This window comes from Cibotium barometz, chromosome 55, assembly GCF_041138505.1.
Source record: "Cibotium barometz isolate CiBa-2024 chromosome 55, ASM4113850v1, whole genome shotgun sequence".
Classification (NCBI taxonomy): Eukaryota; Viridiplantae; Streptophyta; class Polypodiopsida; order Cyatheales; family Cibotiaceae; genus Cibotium; species Cibotium barometz.
The window spans coordinates 19,499,265-19,519,920 of NC_141100.1; positions in this window are offsets into that span (position 1 = coordinate 19,499,265).

Sequence of the window (20,656 nt, forward strand, 5' to 3'; positions counted from 1 at the left end):
TCCAATCGACCATGAAAGAAGACAATTCTTTTAAAGAGCTCAAGAAAAGACTTATGAACAAAACCACTTTTGGTATTTCCCAATTTTAATAAGCCTTTTGAAGTTCATTGTGATGCATGTGGTGATAGCATTGGGACTGTTCTTCCTCAAGAAGGACATCCTATTACTTATGAAAGTAGAAGGTTGACCTCACAAGAACAAGTACTAGGAATCTATGAGAAAGAACTGCTTGCAGTTATTCATGCTTTAGATTCTTGGAAGCATTACTTGTTGGATACACCCTTCATAATACGTACAGATCATCAAAGCATTACTTATTGGGTACACCCTCTATAATACATATAGATCACCAAAGCATTAAATACTTTCTTACGCAAACAAGATTTCTGACAAAAGAAAATTAGATGGGCTAATTTTCTCTCTCAATTTCATTTTCACATAGCCCACAATCCTGGAAAGCAAAATGCGGTTACGTATGCACGCTTATGGGGGCCTAGAGTGAATGTTATCTCCATAGTACATAATCATGATCTTGCAACAAGTATGATTGACAAGTATGCACAAGATGAAGACTATATCTCTATCATGGCAGATTTAGAGAGTAGCAAGGCCCATGAACCTTTCTCACTAAAGAAGGATTCCTCTTGCATGGTTCACGATTATGTGTAACCAAGGAACTTCGTGAGAGAAGCTAATGTATGAGGCTCATGCTCCACCATATGTAGGGCATCGTGGTATCCAAGCCACTACTCAAGCAATAGAAACTTACTTCTATTCGCCTCTATGCGAAAGGACATCCATGATTATGTTGAACAATTCAGGGTATCTCAGAAAGTCATGTATGATAGAGGAAAAGCCCCTAGATTGTTGCAACCATTGCCAATTCTAGAGCTCCATGGGAGAGTATTTCAATGGACTTCATCTTTGGATTGTCCAACTCCATCATGGAAATATGAGTATATGGACAATGGTAGACCGATTGAGTAAATAGGCTTATTTCATATTTGTTAAGAGGACTATTAAGTCGCACCACATGGCTACCATATTCATATCCCAAAATTTCAAGTACCACGGGATGCCAACTTCAATAGTCTCTGATAGAGACCCAAGAATGACAAGTCTCTTTTAGAGGGGGCTATTTGAAAATTTGGGCACAAGACTCAATTTCTCGTCGACCTATCACTCTCCTCAAATGGATGGGCAAACAGAGATTGTGAATTCTATAATCCTTGATCTTCTCAAAGGCTATGTTGGAGAGAAAGATCAAAGTAAACAATGGGAGAAATACTTACCTATAGTAGAGTTTGCATATAATAACGCGGTGCATACCTCTACCAAGAAGTTTCCATTTGAGATAGTTGACGGCCACCCAAAGCCTCCACCTATCTTAAGGATGCATTCAAACATATTTGCAGCTAATGAGTATATGAATGACATTAAGATAGCTTTTCAAAAGATAAAAGAAGCAATTCAAGTATCACAACAAAAGCAAAAAGAGGTTGTTGTGCTGATAAGCATTGAAGGCCTAAAAGAGGATGAATGGGTCTTGTTGAAGTTTCCCAAGGCTTGTTTACGTCAAAAGACAGGGGCAAGCGTTGGCGACGACGGCCCATGAGACATCAAAAGATTTATCCTAATATTGGTAAGAGGTATTATGGTCCATTTTACTTTCTTAAAAGTATCAATGAAACGTCTTTTAGAATCAAGTTGTTAGAGCATTGGCATATACATAATGTTGTTCATGTGAGTCTGCTTAAGCCGTTTAAAGGTACACCTCCAAAAATGGACCCTATAGAAGAGGATCCTTTTGAGATTGAGGACCAAGAGGAGATCCTACGACCTAAGGCCATCCTTAAGCATGAGGATAGCATTCTTCAAAGTGGTAAGGTAATACGCAGGTATTTGATTAAGTTTAAGAATTATCCACTTAAAGATGCTAAATGGATGCGGGAACCCTAGTTGAAGGAACCTCTTGTCTTGTTGCAAGATTATAAGTTCCTTCATAATTTAAATGATAACCAAGACATCAATGTATAAAAATGTTTAAAGATTTAATGCGATGTTTCTTTTCTTTACTAATGTGCATTAAAATGTTTTGTGTATGTACACCAATGTTTCCAAGGAATAGTTTAGCCATGACTTTGTCTCCTAAATACCTACTACTAGACTTGCCATCTAGTTTAGGAATGTATTTTTGCTCAAATGTGGATCTGGAGCATAGATGGGCTTCCTTTCACTTGATACAAGCTTAATCGAGTCGATTATGATTTTAAGGGAGGGGTAATGTCATCAAAATTTAATTTTGATGAGTTTTGTGCTTTATCAAGGGTTTTCTCTCTCTTAGATTGGCCATTTTGGAGAGAGGAAGCACAAGAAAGCACATGTTGTAGGACAATAAGGCATGTATGAAAGTGAATTCAATGCTAGGGAAGTGCCAAAAGGTGAATGCCACTTAACAAGTACATGGAAAATTTTCCTAGGATCTCATCAGTATTTTACAGAGTACAAACGGGCCTTTGAGGGACTTAAAATTGCCAAAATACGGATTATGGGAGGTGGGAAAAGTGAGAATGAGGTCAAAGGATCATGAAAATGGGAACGAGGGCTTTGTTTTGACAATTTGAGATAAGAACTAAGCACCCTCCCCCTCCCATGCCTTACCCATACACTTCTCTCTAGCCACATGGATGCTAATTTTGGCACCACTTTCCACCTCTCCAAGTCGTGAGCTTGAAGGAGGTATATCTCTCTCATCACAAGGAAATTAGGAGTGTTCAAGCACTCAAGTGAAAGCTCTCACAAAGCTCTTCAAGCTCAAGCACTCATATTGGAATCAAGTTGCATTAAGCTCTTTCAAGGCAAATAACAAGTAGCTCTTTTAGCAACTAGCCTTAATGACACTTATGATTTCCTTATAATTAATGCCCTTAGTCGTGATAGCATGTTATAAGAACAACATAGTGGCTAATGCATTCATTTAGCAACTCATACACATATACAATTCGCATATGCATAACAAGCACATTAAAGCAAGATCTTGACACAATCATCAACACAAAATTGAGGGTTGGATTTCTTGAGGCCGCCGACCCCCCATTGAGAGGCTTTGTATTAATATTTCCTTTTGAAGTCTTTACAAAAAGAGAGTAGCTTGAATTAATACATCATTAGGACCATGGAGGCTAGGATCTCCATAACCCATGAGCTTGTTGGCTTGCTTCTCCCTTGCACTACATTGTCCTCTTCTCAAAGCCTCAATGGCTATTCAAGCCAAGAGTACTTGTGGAGAAAAGGAGAGCTTTGAAGAGGATTAGGGAAGGAGCTTGAGATGAAAGCGCTCCATGGCCTAAGTATCATACTTAGCTACCAAACGGGTGGTACATAATCTTAAGCATATAGCTTGCATATGAGTGCTTGACCTCGAAGAGCTTTGTGAGAGCTCTCACTTGTGCTTTTGATCACTCTAATTATCTTATTAATGAGAGAGATAAACCTCCTTGAAGTTCACGACTTGATGAGGTGAAAAGTGATGCCAATTTTAGCATCCATGTGGCTAGAGAGAGGTGGAGAATGGGCAAGTCATGGGAGGAGGAGCACGCCTAGATCTTGCCCTCTAATTGGGTTAAAAGTGTCCCAAATTGGCCAAACAAAGCCCTCATTCCCATTTTTATTATTCTTTGCCCTCACTTCCACTTTTGTCACCTCTCGTAAGCCGTATTTTAGCAAATTTTAAGTCCTTCGGAGGCCTATTTTTTGTACCCCATCAATTACTAATGATATCCTAGGGAAATTTTCCATGCACTTGTGAAGTGGAATTCACCTTTTGGTACTTCCGTAGCCTTGAATTCACTTCCATATATGCCTTATTATCCAACAATATGTGCTTTCTTGTGATTCTTCTTTCCCAAATGGCCACTTTTAGAGAGAGAAAAGCCTTGATAAAGCACAAAACTCATCAAAATTAAATTTTGATGACATTACCCCTCCCTTGAAATCGTAGTCATCCTTGACGATGCTTGTATCAAGTAAAAGGAATCCCATCTATGCTCCGGATCCACATTTGAGCAAGATTACATTCCTGAACTAGATGGCAAGTCTAGTAGGTGTTTAGGAGACAAAGTCATCGTTAAACTATTCCTTGGAAACATTGGTATATACACATGAAACATTTTAACGCATATTAGTAAAGGAAAAAAAAAGAACATTACATTAAATCTTTAAACATTTTTATACATTGATGTCTTGGTTATCATGAAGGAACTTATAATCTTGCAAACAGGGTAAGAGAATCCTTCAATTTTGGGGTTCATGAATCTATTTAGCATCTTCAAGAGGATAATTCTTGAACTCAATTAAATAGCTGCGTATTACCTTACCACTTCGAAGAATGTTATCCTCATGCTTAAGGATGGCCTCAGATTGTAGGATCTCCGCTTGGTCGTCAATCTCAGGAGGATCCTCTTCTATAGGGTCCATTGGGGATGTACCTTTAAATGGCTTAAGTAGACTCACATGAAAGGCATTATGTATATGCCAATGCTTTGGTAACTTGAGTCTAAAAGACGTTTCATTGATCCTTTTAGGAATCTGAAATGGACCACAATATCTCTTAGAAAGCTTAGGATAAATCTTTTGATGATGTGTGGGCCTTCGTTGCCAATCCTTGTCTGTTTTTTAATGTAAACAAGCCTTGGGAAACTTGAGCAAAACCCATTTCATCCTCTTTCAGCTCCTAAAGGCCTTCAATGCTTATGAGCAAGCCGTTTTTGCTTTTGTTGTGACACCTCAATAGCTTCTTTTATCTTTTGAAAAGCTATCTTGTTGTCATGCACATACTCATCAGCTATTGCGAATATATTTGAATGCATCCTTAAAAGAGGTAGGTGGAGGCTTTGGACAGCCTTCCACAATCTCAAATGGATAATTCCCTATAGAGGTATGCATTGTAATATTATATGCAAACTCTACCAAAGGTAAGTATTTCTCCCATTGTTTGCTTTGATCTTTCTCCCCAACATAGCTTTTGAGAAGATCAAGGATGATGGAATTCACAATCTCTGTTTGCCCATCCGTTTGAGGGTGATAGGCCGACGAGAAATTGAGTTTAGTGCCCAAATTTTCAAATAGCACCCTTTCAAAAGAGACTTGTCATTCTTCAGTCTCTATTAAAGACTATTGAACTTGGCATCGCATGATGGTACTTGAAAAATTAGAATGTGAATATGGTGGCCATGTGGTCTTCTTAAAAGGTATGAAATGAGCCTATTTACTAAATCAGTCTACCACTGTCCATATACTCGTATTCCCATGTATGCACTTTGGCAATCCAAAGATGAAGTCCATTAAAATACTCTCTCATGGAGCTTCTAGAATTGGCAATGGTTGCAACAATCCAAGGGATTTTCCTCATCATACTTGAACTTTTGGCATACCATGCATTGTTCTACATAATCATGCATGTCCTTTCGCATAGAGGGCCAATAGAAGTAAGTCTTTGTTGCTTGAGTAGTGGCTTGAATGCCATGATGCCCTGCATATGGTGGAGCATGAGATTCATACATTACCTTCTTAATCATGAAGTTCTTTGGTTTCACATAATAGCCGCCGTGAACCATGCAAGAGGAATCCTTCTTTTAGTGAGAAAGGTTTGTGGGGGTTGTTACTCTCTAAATTTGCCATAATAGAGATATAGCCTTCATCTTGTGCATACTTGTCAATCATGCTTGCAAGATCATGATTATATGCTATGGAGACGGCATTTACTTTAGGCCTTCATGAGAGTGCATCCACAACCGCATTTTGCTTTCCAGGGATATGGGCTATGTGAAAATGAAATTGAGAGAGAAAATTAGCCCATATCATTTGCTTAGAAAGCTTAGTTTGTGTAAAAAAATATTTAATGGTTTGGTGATATGTATGTATTATGAAGGGTGTACCCAACAAGTAATGCTTCCAAGAATCTAGAGCATGGATAAGTGCAAGTAGTTCTTTCTCATAGATTCCTAGTACTTGTTCTTGTGAGAGTTCAACCATCTACTTTCATAAGCAATAGGATGTCTTCTTGAGAAAGAAAGCCCCGATGCTATCACCATAAGCATCACATTGAATTTTAATTTCAAAAGGCTTATTGAAATAAGGCAATATCAATAGTGGTTTCATCATAAGCCTTTCCTTGAGCTCTTAAAAGCATTGTTTTCTTTCATGGTCCATTGAAATTTGACCTTTTTCTTTGTCAAATCATGGAGTGGACTTGCTATTATAGAGAACTTTGAAATAAAGCATCTATAATAGGAGCACAAGCGAATAAAGCTTCTTAACTCATGAAGGTTCTTTGGTTGTTACCTTAAGCTTCTCGGGATCCATTTGGATACCCTCCTTAGAGATAATGTGACCAAGGTACTTGATCTTATTAAGGAAGAACTCACTTTTCTTCCAATTTACATAAAGTCTATTAGCATGCAATTCTTCAAAAATTGCCTTTAAGTGCTCTTTGTGTTCTTCTATTATCCTAGAGTAGATTATAATGGCATCATCAAAGAACACTCTAGTGTATGCCCTATGCTTCCTAAATAATCTTTCCATTAACCTATTAAAGGTTGCTAAAGCATTGGTAAGGCCAAAGGGCATCACCACGTACTCATACAAGTCACACTACGTACGAAAAAGAGTCTTATGGATGTCATGGGGTACTATCCTTATTTGATGATAGCCACTTTTAAGGTCTATCCTTTAAAGTAAGATGAACCTTGTAGCTTGTTAAAAATGCCCTCTATACGAGGGACTGGAAATAGATTCTTGATTGTGTTCTCGTTTAGTGCACGATAGTCCACACACATGCAATAGGACCCACCCTTCTTTTGCACTAACAACACAAGTGTGAGCAAAAGGGAGATGAAGTAGGTCGTACAATCCCCTTCTCACGAAGCTCATTCACTTGAGAGAGTATCTCTTCTTGTTGTGCATGAGAGACATGATACGAGGGCTTATTAGGGGATGTGCTACTTGGTACTAATTCAATCCTATGGTCATCCTCTCCTCATGAAGGAGGTAACTCACTAGGGATAGAATCTGAAAAATAATCACTATATATGCTTGAAGGAAAGACATATAATTCATTTCATCATTAAAGCTTGTATTAGTATTAGACATTTGATAGAGTGTAACATGAGAGGAAGGAGAGTCTTTGAAAAAAACCATATACACAAAAAGAGAAATTTTTATTGACTTTTGTATAGCATCACTAGATACAACAGTTATGGTGGTTCCCTTCCTCTCAGTTATGGTGGTTCCCTTCCTCTCAGTGTTAATACTAATGGCTTTACCTCTATGATGAGAAGTGATAACCCTATTAGGATAAGTGAGTTGTATGGCAATGCGATGAAACCATGGCACCCCTAAGATAACATCCTCATGCAATAAAGGAGATACATAAAACTCCTCTTGATCAACATACTCTTGAACATTATGCCTAAGCTTCCCAATCAATGGCGTGGCACGGACCTTGCCCTTTAAAGGCTCCATCGGCATCAAGTGCAGGTCCCATTTCTTCAATATTGATGCCCAGTTTTGAAGAGTGCACACGGAGTGTGTGTGTGTGTGTGTGTGTGTGTGGAGTAGCACAGAGATGGAGAAGAAGAAGAAGACACAAGATGTGCCCTTTAAAGGCTCCATCGGCATCAAGTGCAGGTCCCATTTCTTCAGTATTGATGGCCAATTTTGAAGAGTGCACACGGAGTATGTGTGTGTGTGTGTGTGTGTGTGTGTGTGTGTGTGTGTGTGTGGAGTAGTACAGAGATGGAGAAGAAGAAGAAGACACAAGATGTGGACTCCTTGTCACAATGAGTGACTAGGGTTTTAGAGAGTCCTTATTAGTAAGACTACAAAGAATGGTGTCCGCCCACCCACTTACTTAGGGTTGGCACAATGGGCTTTACCACCCGAACAACTTCCCACTTAAAGGCCAATGCCTTTAAGTAATGGGGTGCCTATATATATATATATATATACATATATATATATATACATATATATACATATATATATATATACATATATATATATATACATATATATATATATACATATATATATATATACATATATATATATATACATATATATATATATATATATATACATATAGATACAAAAGTGGTAGAAATGATTATCTATCGAATGCCCATCAAAGTACGATAATGTGCAAACCGCTCTAAAGGAAGCCCCTTAAGAAGATATGTGGTGTGAACCACCTTGGCAAGGTGCATCCACTTATGCTCCAACACCTCACAACAAATGAAGTGAAACTTCACAGCCACACACTCTTTGCATGAAGCACTAGATTCTTTGCTAGTTGTATAGCACTTTGACTATCACAATGTAGCACTGACATCTCAACGCTTATGCCCAAGTCTTCCACTAGACAAGCAAGCCATAAAGCTTCCTTGCAAGCCTCTAATGCTGCAACATACTCACAGCCTTAGTGTAGTAGACATGGTAACACAATCTTGTAACCGTGATCGCCATGAAACTGTGCCTCTAGTGAATGTGAAAACATAGCCTGAAGTGGACCTTCTCTTGTCCAAATCTCCTGCATAATCTGCACCCCTGTAACCACTTACACATGTTCCTATACTTCCAAAGCAAATGCACATGTCTTTTGTACCATTCAAATATCTCATGACTCCTTTCACACTGACTCCCAATGTTTCTTGCCAAGGTTTGACATGTATTTGCTAACCACTCCCACTACAAAAGCAATGTCTGGACGTGTGGCAATCATAGCATACGTCAAACTCCCAACAGCATATGAATAAGGCACCTTTGCCATTTTAGCCTTCTCCTCATCAGACTTTGGGCAATCATTCTGACTTAGTTTCACATATGGAGGCAATGGAGTACTCAATCACTGCCTTCCCCCTCTTCATATTGAAGTATGGAGGCAATGGAGTACTCAATCACTACCTTCCCCCTCTTCATATTGAAAGGCTTGAGCACCTTGGAGATATACTCAACCTGAGACAAATAAAGCAATTTCTTAGCTTTGTCTAGCATAATAGAGACAGTGATGAAATTAGCATATCATCCACATAAAGGATAAAAATCAACAAACTACTATCTTAAGCTTGCTTTCTATAGAGACAGTGATCCGATATGAAGCAATGGTGTCCAAATCTACAACTTGGACGAGCGCATAATGGTCCTATGTAATACTTACAGTGATTTTTGCTTCAAGAGCATGTGGTAGTAAGTTAAGATGAAGTTCTAAGTGATGTACTTTATGGATATATTATGAGAGTAGTCATTGTAATAGCATTGGGCCTCTTATGATCCTTAAGTGCTCGGTCAGCCACACTTTAAGTGAGTGTGAGCACTTATGGCCATGTAATAAAGTGAAAATCTCTCATAATACAAAGGATACTCCCATTTTGCAATAGAGTCTTGCTCTTGCTAATCATCTTTGCTAATCTCTCTCTCTAATGCATGCTAGTGAGTGTGTGTGAGTGATGTGAGGTGAGAGGAGGAACGAGTACACGTAGTGCAACGTGGCGATGTGACAACGCTCACGGGAGACACGGTAGAATTGCTTCTCAAGGAGTTGTAGGGCTTGGAGACCTCAAGGGTTACGAGCTCGGCCATTGGAAAGATCCTCATGACAGTTGCGGTTCACCAGGTAATCTCTTGTTGGATGTGTTTCAAGGAGGGTTAGGATGAGCCATAACATTAACATATGCTCGAAGCATATCTTCTAGGACTTGATTAACTCTTTCTGTCTATCCACCATCACTTTGTGGATGTTCAGAAGTACTCATACTAAGTTTGGTGTCCAACTTCTTGAACACTTCTTTCTAAAAATGGCTTGTAAAGTAATTTGTATCTCAGTCGCTTACTATATCTGCATGGCAATCCATACAATCTATATAGATGATAGATAATTATTCTAGCCAATTCCGGTGTTTTTACTTCTTTTTTAATTGGTATAAATTGTACCAACTTGGTTAACCATCCCACTACTACTACCCACACTGAATCATGCCCTCTACTTGTTCGGGGTAGTCCCACTATGAAATCCATAATAGTTTCCCACCACTTACCCTCAGGTATTTGTAGTGGTTGTAATATTCCACTTGATTTTAGGTGCTCATCTTTATTGAATTGAAACTTAAGGCATTTTATAATTTAATTCTAAACATCCTTCTTTAAACCTTCCCAATAAAATTGTCTTTCAAGTGCATGGGTCTTAGAAATTCCTGGGTGCCCCGCACTTGGATTGTCATGACATTCTAGTAAAATATTATCACGAATATTTTCTTATTTTGGTGGGTACACAAATGCGACCTTTATACAGTGGAAAAATGCGACCTTTATATAACAAATACCCATTATCAGTGGAAAAATTTTCCAAGATCTTTTTCACTGATTGACCCTTCTTTAAGTGATTCCTTTGAACCATTCTCTTTTTTAAGTGACACTATCAGCTGCATTTTCTTTCCTCTCTATTTGAGAGTTATCTTTTTTAATCAAGTAATTCCAAACTACTTGATAGCTAGGGTCATTAGCATATCTTCCTTTTAAGTAAGCTAGCAACTCACTTTCTAATTGAGTAAAACTTAACTCATTTATTATGGGTGATCTATTTAGAGCATCTGCCATGACATTAAAATTTCCTTTTCTATATCTAATTTAAAAATTGAACTCCTGGAGGATTTTAGCCCATCTAGCCTTCCTATCTTTTAACTCCTTTTGAGTACTTAACCATTTAAGACTTTTTGAGTACTTAACCATTTAAGACTTTTATGGTCACACAATACTTCAAAATTGGCACCATACAAATAATGCGCCACACGTATTATTTCTATTGCCATGGACCGCACAAGGTGGTAGATTGCACAGTTTGGAATACTTCCATGCCCACAATCACTAACACTTTGCAACCCCTGTGTAAACGTTGTGGCATTGATCACATGTTCCAAGATTGCCCAAGGCGAGTTGCTTCAATGTAACTTGTCTCACAAAATACAACTCTAAACATCTTAAGTGTACAAAATGGCAATCGTCCATGGTACCCTTGAATGTGCTTACACGATTGCAACCCAAGGCACGAGAAACGATAAAACAGAACGCAAAAGATAACACTTCAAAATGGGTAGAAGAACATACCTTAAAGTAGATATTAAAAGAGAACAAAACCTTCTAAACCCAAGAAAAACAAGGGACAACAAACTCTTGAAACCAAGGTTGAAATAAAGGACAATGAAAAGGAGCATGTGGAGGACCTAACCCCAAAAGAGCCAAAAGCTACACATGATGCAGAAGCATCCACCTCAAAGACTACTACACAAACCACAACACCCATATGTGTGACATAGAATACAAGACCCTAAAAGAAAATTCGATCTCATTACATGGCCAAACATAATGAAAACCTGACAATCTAGAGAAAGAAGATGAAACAAGTTCTGGTACATCACTTAGTGAGAATGAAACAAGTTTAGATTCATCACTCAGTTCACTAAATAAACCAATCACGAAACTAGAACCCGCCCAGCCAACCCAATTTGAAAATCATGATCATATGACATATGCGAAACGCAAAAAGCAAGCTCAGGAGAGCATGCTTAACATGGTTGAGTGTCTTACAGGATCATCGGTTGTGATTGAACCTAATAATGCCAATCCCAAAAAAGCAACCAAAATACAAGAACTAGAGGAGTATTGCTTCCCCTTTCAAGAGGAAGACATATATAGAAGAGTCAATAGAGGGACAAATTACAAGAATTATGCAGTTGAAAAAGTATGTGAGGAATTCTATGAATCCCTTACAAAATTAAAGCCGTCTCTCAAAACCTCATTTGGAGGAATGCTCTTCTCTCATGGTGAAGCCAGCATAGCATCAGCACTTGCACTTTTAACAGCTAAACATGAGTTATTTAAAGACATCAAAAGCTACATAGAACAAGACTGCGGACAAGGATTCATAAGTTTCCAACCACGCCTCAATTAGAATTGTCCGAGGGGACCAAGTGTGCCATTGTATACATTGGGTACTCTTGAAAAAGTTGAGAGCCAAGAAGAGGATGAAAGTGAACTGGAATATGAAATAGAAACGAGATTTAAAGCTAAAACATCCATGGTTCCACTTGAAGATTCTATCATGGTATGGTTGGATTTCCCTACACGCAATGATGTTAAGTGCAAACGCGCGCGTTGATTAGCCCTCGAGCTAGTTATAACATCATGACAATAGACACTTGGGTGTCATTAGGGAAACCTTAACTCATCCCTAAAGACAATGGTCTTGCAAGAGGAGCCAATGGACAAAACATTAAAGTTATAGCTTACTTTAGCTATGCTACAAAAACAATCGGTGGAGATGTGGAATTTAGATTCTATGTTACTATAGATCCCCTTGAGTTCTTAGTGGAACTTGGATACGTGACTCGTTGTATTCACTTGATGAATCCATGTAAACAGTCACCTTGAACACTCCTGTAGGCATTGTGTAATTTCTCTTATGGGAGGATGAGACCTTGGAGGATCTGCAACTTCTAACATACCTTACTAAGAATATTATAAGAATTATGGTTGGATTGGAAATTTCCAATAAAATCACCACAATCCAAGCATAGCTTTATCCAACTCTAGAACACAATCACATGACCCTCAAGTTATGGGATTTGTTAGGTCAACCCCAACACTTATGGCTCATCCTAAAAGAATTCCATTTACACAAGACTTTAACATGCCATGTTTGGGGTATTTTGAACATACAATGTATATTAAAACTAACCCCCTTACTTGCAAGTTTTTTGTGGTTATGTGTTGGAAGTAGATTTGATCTTGGGACATAAATGAACTATTGCTACCCAAGCACCATTGTACTTTGCTAGCGATAGAGTCATCATGATGGTCAATGACACAAAGTTGACAATACCACACTGCAAGTAAGAGGATCCAACCCTAATGGATTTCTATGATGCTAAACATAAAAAGTTACAAGCCTCTTCAATGGAAGCCCCTCTACACAATGACCTACCATCTACATCAACGATCGACTATGATAAAGTATCTACTCTTTCAACTCCATCCTCACCAACAAAGTTCAATGCCAAAACCTCACAAATCAACAGCTATTCCTAAAAAAGTTCCCCACACGCAACCATCTATCCTTCACAAGAAACTCAAAGAAAAAGCCCCGGAGCAAACGCCTCTTCATCAACCAAACTCACCAAAGAAGACGGCAATATGCTCCAAACAACAACCATGAGTCTCAAAACCGTAACCTAAGCGCCAACCAATGTCAATGAGGGTCCCAAACCTTCCACTCCAACCAAAAAGAAAACTCCACCAAGATAACCAAGATCAAGATATCTTAATGGTATCAAAATGTGGGTGGAAAAGTAGCTACTTGTAGCTCAACAGTCAAAGCCTCTTCCTCAATGTAGCACTTAGAGGCTACTATGAAGGTGTTATCAAATTTGGGTGCCTCGACAGTCAAAGCCTCTTCCTCAATGTAGCACTTAGAGGCTAAGGAAAAATAAAAGGACTCCACAACATCGTTCACAAACGCCTATGCGAGTTTCTCAAAGAACTCCACCAAGTCAAGAAGTGTGGGTACTAAAAAGATTACTATAAGCAGAAGGATACTACCAAGATAATACCGAAGCTTGGATTCCCAAGCGCATCAAAAAGTCCCCTAAGCCTATTCAAAGAAACAAACCTCAGCACCAAAGGCATTAGCCACCAAATTATAATGTCCATCAAAGATGGGTGCCTGTGCATGTGCTTTAACAACAAGGATACTATGATGGTAATCCCATCATATGGTTGCCAAAATCGAACAAAGTGAAGACAGCCTTGCTATCGACTTTAACCCCAATAACTTTACCTAAAGTTCAACAAGAATGGAAACCTGAGCAACACCAAGTAAGCCACTCAACCCATCTCATGTATATAACACCCATCTCATGTATATAACACCTACACAATAGCTTGTGTGTTCAGTCATCCCCAATGGCAACAAAACCAACCAAAAGTTGTACCTACCACCTCGACAACACTTGAGCCACAAATTCAACAATCAATTCCCACGTCTGCTGGAGACTTACAAGCGCATCAAACACAAACTCACAATGCTCTTTTCACCCCTCTAGATGTGACGTATAAGTGCAGGAGCTACGTGTTATGGGCTACCACACCTCCAAGAGGGAACTTAATGCATTCACCTTTGGGAAGAGCAATAGAACACAACTATCGTAGTAGGGAACTTACCAATGCTTCGAACTTTTATCCCTTGAGGTCTCCAAGCTCACTTGAGAAGCTCCACCTCCACACCACTATCACCGTAGAGTCGCTCACACCACCACACAATTCAATCACTCTCTCTCACTCCTCAATATACAAGCATGCAACATACAAGTAAAGAGAAGGCACAAGTGCTAGAATGCTCAAAAACTCTCATAGCACAAAGGAGGATTGTATGAGAAAATGCCTTATATACAATTGGCCCTTATTTACACTTGGGCGCTCAAAACTTACTTAACTAAGGCCTTGAGTGGCTAATATCTCATAATGTACAACTTTTATAGTGCCTTTGCATGACACTTTCATAGTGCCTTTGCATGATGACACTTATTAATGTCCTCAAATGGAGGAGCATATTTGTTAATCCAAAATGGGATTAACATCTCCCCTACCTGATGTAGGTTCTCTCCTCAGAACCTGTTATCGAGGTCGAAAAACCTGGTCGCCATACTCATGAGATGATAGTAGTTCTAGGCATGGTTGAAGCTTTTTCATAGTTCGTTTGAATGCAGAGTGTGATCTCCAGAACCCAGTGTCGATCGTGTCCTCGAATGTGACATGCATATATGATGGTAGACAACTTAGGAGATGATAATATAACATCATGCCTATGTCACTTGGTCCTTGATTCATGTCGAACTGCAGCAGCTGATTAGCACCATATCTATCATATCTTTCTTTGGGTTGATCTATCAGGACCACAAGTAGTTTCAATAATCGAACACTGGCTACAATTGCTGGGTCCGGGATACGGCACCATGCATGTATCCAATTTAGCATTTGCTTTCTTTGCTCTCCTATATTTGTAAATGTTGCTGGCATAAATATGGGGAAGTTGTAGCAGACATGTGAATCCCTTTGCTTTGCCTCTTGAAACTCTAATGGTGTCCACCTTCTCTTCAGTGGCATGTACAAAGGATCTACTATTTGTGTCGGTGGTGCACACATATATTGACGGCTATATTCTAGGATTATAAGGTACACTTCCCTCCAATCCGGCTATACAAAGGATCTACTATTTGTGTCAGTGGTGCACACATATATTGACGGCTATATTCTAGGATTATAAGGTACACTTCCCTCCAATCCGGCTATACACCAAAATCCTCCAGTTTGGGGTTGGCATCATCTGTGATAATCGTTGTATAACCCCCTCTTGTGTGGATTGGATTAGCCTTCCTCCACCTTTGGAAGCAGTAATTGATCATAAATGTAACAATCCTTATTTCCAGAAGATCTCTAAAATGTGGATTTGCCAGCTTTGTGTGTCGTGCCACGTTGGACCATAACATGCCCTCTTCAGCCAAAGGCAGTAGCTCTTCTAATTCTGGTCTCGGTGCTCGGAGAGGGTATGGTACATATGGCTGCTTCATTGGTGTGACATCTGAGTAAGCTTTGGGTAGAATCCGCCGAGTAGGTTCAAAGGGTGTTATTTATATTAACACCTTGAACATGAGCTTTGGTTTTAGTAGCGGATTCCTGGATCTTATGATAGCTTTGGTTTGAGTAGTGGATTCGTGGTTCTTATGAAACCTTCATACTCTACAGAGCAGACAAGGACTCAAGAATAGAATCATTAGTAAATTGCTCAATTGTATCTTGTGGTACAGTGTGACTAACCTCTTGAGTTGGTCGTGGTGGTTAGGACCGCCGGGGCACTTTTTTCCTCTTTAGGAGGTTTTTTCCCCCGGCTTGTATATATGCCCATCATTCTAGGGCTAACTAATCTTTTGTACATTGACACAATCTAATACACTTTGTGTTGTGTGCATTCTTGCTTCTTCTTCTCCAAGCTTTGTGTGCTTTCCTGCAACCCTAATTCCAACAATTGATATCAGAGCAGGCATCGGCTCCCAGGGCTACACCGCCAGCACCCTCCGACTCACGTTCTCCGATTGAGGTGAGTTTTCATGAGTGCTTGCAGGTCCCTATACTTTGCAAATCTGCTCGTAGGGCTTTGCGTTCTCAGAATTTGCATCCGAGGTCGTTTCGGGCTCCGTTTTTGCATTTCAAGTTCTGCACAGGTGTTTTCGTCATTTTCTGCAGAAATTTCGACAGTGCAGTTTTCTGCAAAACAGGCATACGTGTTCTATTGTGGACCGTGCTACATAGCACAAGTTGTCTTCTGTTCAGTCTTTGCTTCATTACAGGTAGCTTTTGCATCAGTTTCAGTCAGTGGCCATGGCTGGTAACAGCAATGATGTATTTCGCATGTTGTCTGCTCTGAAGACAAACTGGATGGAGACAGCAACTACCCACTTTGGGCATACATGATGCAGCATGTTTTGGTTACAAAAGGAGTGTGGAACATTGTGCAGGGTACGGATGTACGTCCAGGTTCTGTGGATGTAGGATCTATTGAGGATGTTGCAGGTTCTAGCCGCTCTACTGTTGCTGCTGTTTTACCCACTGCTGAACAAGCTCGTTGGGATGGTAAAGATGCGCAAGCTCATGCCTTGATTGCACTTTCTGTCAAACGTAACATCACCCCACATATTCGTTCAGCTAAAACAGTAAAACAGGCTTGGGATATTCTAGCTGGTTTGTATGCAAGTCGTAACGAGGCAAAAATCGCTTACCTGCGTAAAGAGCTAGAATTGAAGATTATGCAAGAAGATGATGACATGAATGTTTTTCTTGCTGAGATTAAAGATCTCAAAGAACAGTTGATTTCTGCAGGTGAGATTATTCCTGATCATTCTCTTGTGCAGACTGTTCTTGATGCTTTACCTGAGACATATCAGACTTTTGCTTCCACGTGGAGACTTCTTAATGAGGACAGACCTGATGCTATCAAGTATGATACTTTAGTCAACAAGCTCTTGCATGAAGCGCAGTCCAGGCAAAACAGGGCCAGGCAGCAGCAGCGTGCAGTTGATCAAGCATTTATTGCTGCTGCCCAGTAGCAGAGAAGAAGTGGTAAGGCAGCCCCTTCCACTGTTTCTTCTCCTATTAGTAGGTCTGCAACTTCTTCTCCTTCCACAGGTAGCAACAATAAGTTTGAGAAGGCTCTTGATAAAGGCAAGAAAAAGACCAGGTGCAACTATTGTAAGGCAAATGGTTATGTCATTAAGAATTGCCCTAAGCTAAAGGCTAAAGAGGCAAAGAAGAAAGAGTCAAATGCAGCCACAATAGCGGATGCTTCTACAAATGTAGATTCTGCAAATGTTGTGCAGGATACAGAATGGGCGTTTAGCGTGTATTGCCAGTATGACCCATCTGTACATGATGCATGTTTGGCAGTTTCTGTTGACTCTCATGTTTGGTATTTTGACAGTGGTGCTACAAAGCACATTACCTCGCATCGTGATATGTTCACTTCTCTTGAGGCTGTCCCTAATGGGAATACTGTCACATGTGCCAATAATGCTTCTTACCCAGTGATGAAGGGCGTTGGTAAAATTATGCTTACTGCTGCAAATGGCAGTGCTTTCATACTTTCAGATGCTTTGTATGTGCCAGGGATAAAGAAGAATCTATTGTCTGTCTCTGCACTTGCTAGACTTGGATTTGTAGTCAAATTTGTGGATGACAGATGTACTGTTCATGATTTGACTTCTGGTGATACGATTATTGCATCTGGTACCTTGTTTTGTGGGCTGTATAGGCTCAATTCTTATGACAAGTGTGTGGAAGATTCAGCAAATGCAGTTTCTGATGAAAAGGTAGTTTCAGATGCAAAACTATGGCATGCTCGTTTTGGTCATCTGAACTTTGCTAGTTTGCTGCGTTTGCAGAAATTTGATATGGTTGCTTCATTGCCCCCTCTTGAGGCACCATTGAAACATGTTTGTGAAGGCTGTATTTTGGGCAAAATGCAGCGTTCTGCATTTCCAAAGGATGGTTCTGTGCGAGCCACTCGCAAATTGCAACTTGTACATAGTGATGTATGTGGGCCTATGCAAACTCCGTCATTTGGTAAACACTTGTACTTCGTGACTTTCATTGATGATTACTCAAGGCATACATGGGTATATCCACTGAAGGCAAAGGCCGAAGTGTTTTTGTGCTTCAAACAGTTTTTTCTTATGGTTGAAAATGTATCCAGTTGTACTGTGGGCACCCTCCGTTCTGATCGAGGGGGGGAGTACTTGTCTAAAGATTTTGATGCATTTCTGGCTAGTCGTGGGATAAAACACCAATGTACAGTGCCGTATACCCCTCAGCAAAATGGTGTTGCTGAGAGGAAAAATAGGTCACTTATGGAGATGGCACGATGTATGGTCAAGAGCCAAGCTTTGCCACATGCGTTTTGGCTTGAGGCTGTCATGTGTGCTCCATATGTACTCAACAGCTAAGGCCTTGCAGTCTATTACTCCATATGAAGCTTGGCATGGCAGGAAACCTTCTATTGGTCACTTGCGTGTCTTTGGTTGCTTGGCCTATGCTTTAGTGCCTGTGCAACAACGCAGAAAATTGGATGATAAGGCTGTCAAATGCATTTTTGTTGGTTACAGTGCTGAGAGCAAGGGTTACAGATTGTATCATCCGCAGTCAAAGCGTATCTTGATTAGTCGAGATGTTGTTGTTGTGGAAGATGCTGTGCAGCCTTTGTTATCATGTACCAAAGAGACAGGTGTGAGCTCACGGGATGTATTTGATACATTGTTGCCTCTATTTACAGGTGGGAATTCAAATGTAAGTCCTAATGAGGCAAATATTCAGCCTATGCAGATTTCAAACGACATCATAGATCAGCCTTTTTCTGATGCAGATTTACATGATGTAATTTATGAGGATAGGGCTGAAAATGAGCAGGCTAGAGGTATGCCTAAATGGCTAGTGCAAACCTTGCGTGATAGTAAAATTGATGCACCTATGCCTAGTCGTACTCGTTCAAGTTCTCAGCATGCCTCTTATGCATCAGATTGTTATGCTTTGGCTGTGTCTAGTATGTGTGAAGAGGAAGAACCTCTTTCATTTGATGAGGCACAAAAATCAAAAAATTGGTTGGCTGCAATGTAAAGTGAATATGATGCTATAATGAAGAATGGTACATGGTCTTTGTGTGATTTTCCTATTGGTAAAAAGGCCATTGGATGTAAGTGGGTTTTTAAGTTGAAACGAAAGCCAGATGGCAGTGTTGATCGCTATAAGGCTAGGCTTGTTACAAAGGGTTATGCTCAAGAAAAGGGCATTGATTTTGATGAGACCTTTGCTCCCACTTGTCATATGACTACCATTCGTAGCATTTGTGCATTGGCAGCTCATAATGGTTGGAATGTACATCAGTTGGACATAAAGTCTGCATTCTTGAATGGAGATTTGCATGAAGAGGTGTATGTATCGCAGCCTCGTGGTTTTGTTCAAAGAGGGCAGGAAAACAAAGTGTGCAGGTTGAAAAAGGCTTTATATGGGTTAAAGCAAGCTCCACGAGCTTGGTATGAAAAAATACATGCATATTTGACTGCACATGGTTTTCAGAATAGTCCAACAGAAAGCACTTTGTATGTTAAACGTGTGGATGATGTACATCTAATCATTGCTCTCTATGTCGATGACATGCTGCTCACAGGACCAAATGAGAGTCATATTGCTGATTTTAAGGCTGACTTGAATGCCTCTTTTGAGATGTCAGATTTGGGACATTTGCATCATTATTTGGGGATACAATTTAAGCAGTGTGATGGAGGTATTGCTTTGTGTCAGACAAAGTATATTGAGACATTGTTGCGGAGATTTAGCCTTGAAGACTGCAAGCCTATTGCTACTCCAATGGAGACAGGTTTGAAGTTGAGTCTTCATGATGTTGGAGATCACTTTGATGTCACACTCTATCAGACAGCTGTTGGTTGCCTCATTTATGTATACATTACGAGGCTGGACATTCAGTTTGCAGTCTCACAGGTGAGCAGGTTTATGCATAGCCCAGGGTCTCAGCATTGGAAGGCAGTTAAACGCATCTTTCGCTACTTGAGTGGCACCATACTTGAGTGGCACCATACATCTTGGGTTGTTTTATCCCAAGGGGGGATCGTTGCCGCCAGATTTACATGCTTTTTCGGACTCAGATTGGGCTGGTTGCTATGACACAAGAGTGCCCACAAGTGGTTTTTGTTTCATGCTCGGTAGCTCATGCATATCTTGGTTGAGCAAGAAGCAACCTACTGTGGCCACTTCGAGTTGTGAAGCTGAGTACAAGGCAGCTTTCACAGCTACGGTTGAGTGTGTGTGGCTCAGACGGCTTATGGCTGACTTGGGTGTTGGACAGGAGTCTGCCACCTCTATCTTCACTGACAGTCAGAGCGCATTGGCAGTCGAGAAACCCAATTTTTCATGCTCGCACAAAGCACATTGAGGTGCATTATCACTATGTCAGGGAGAGACTCTTAGCAGGAGAGATCAGCTTGGCCTA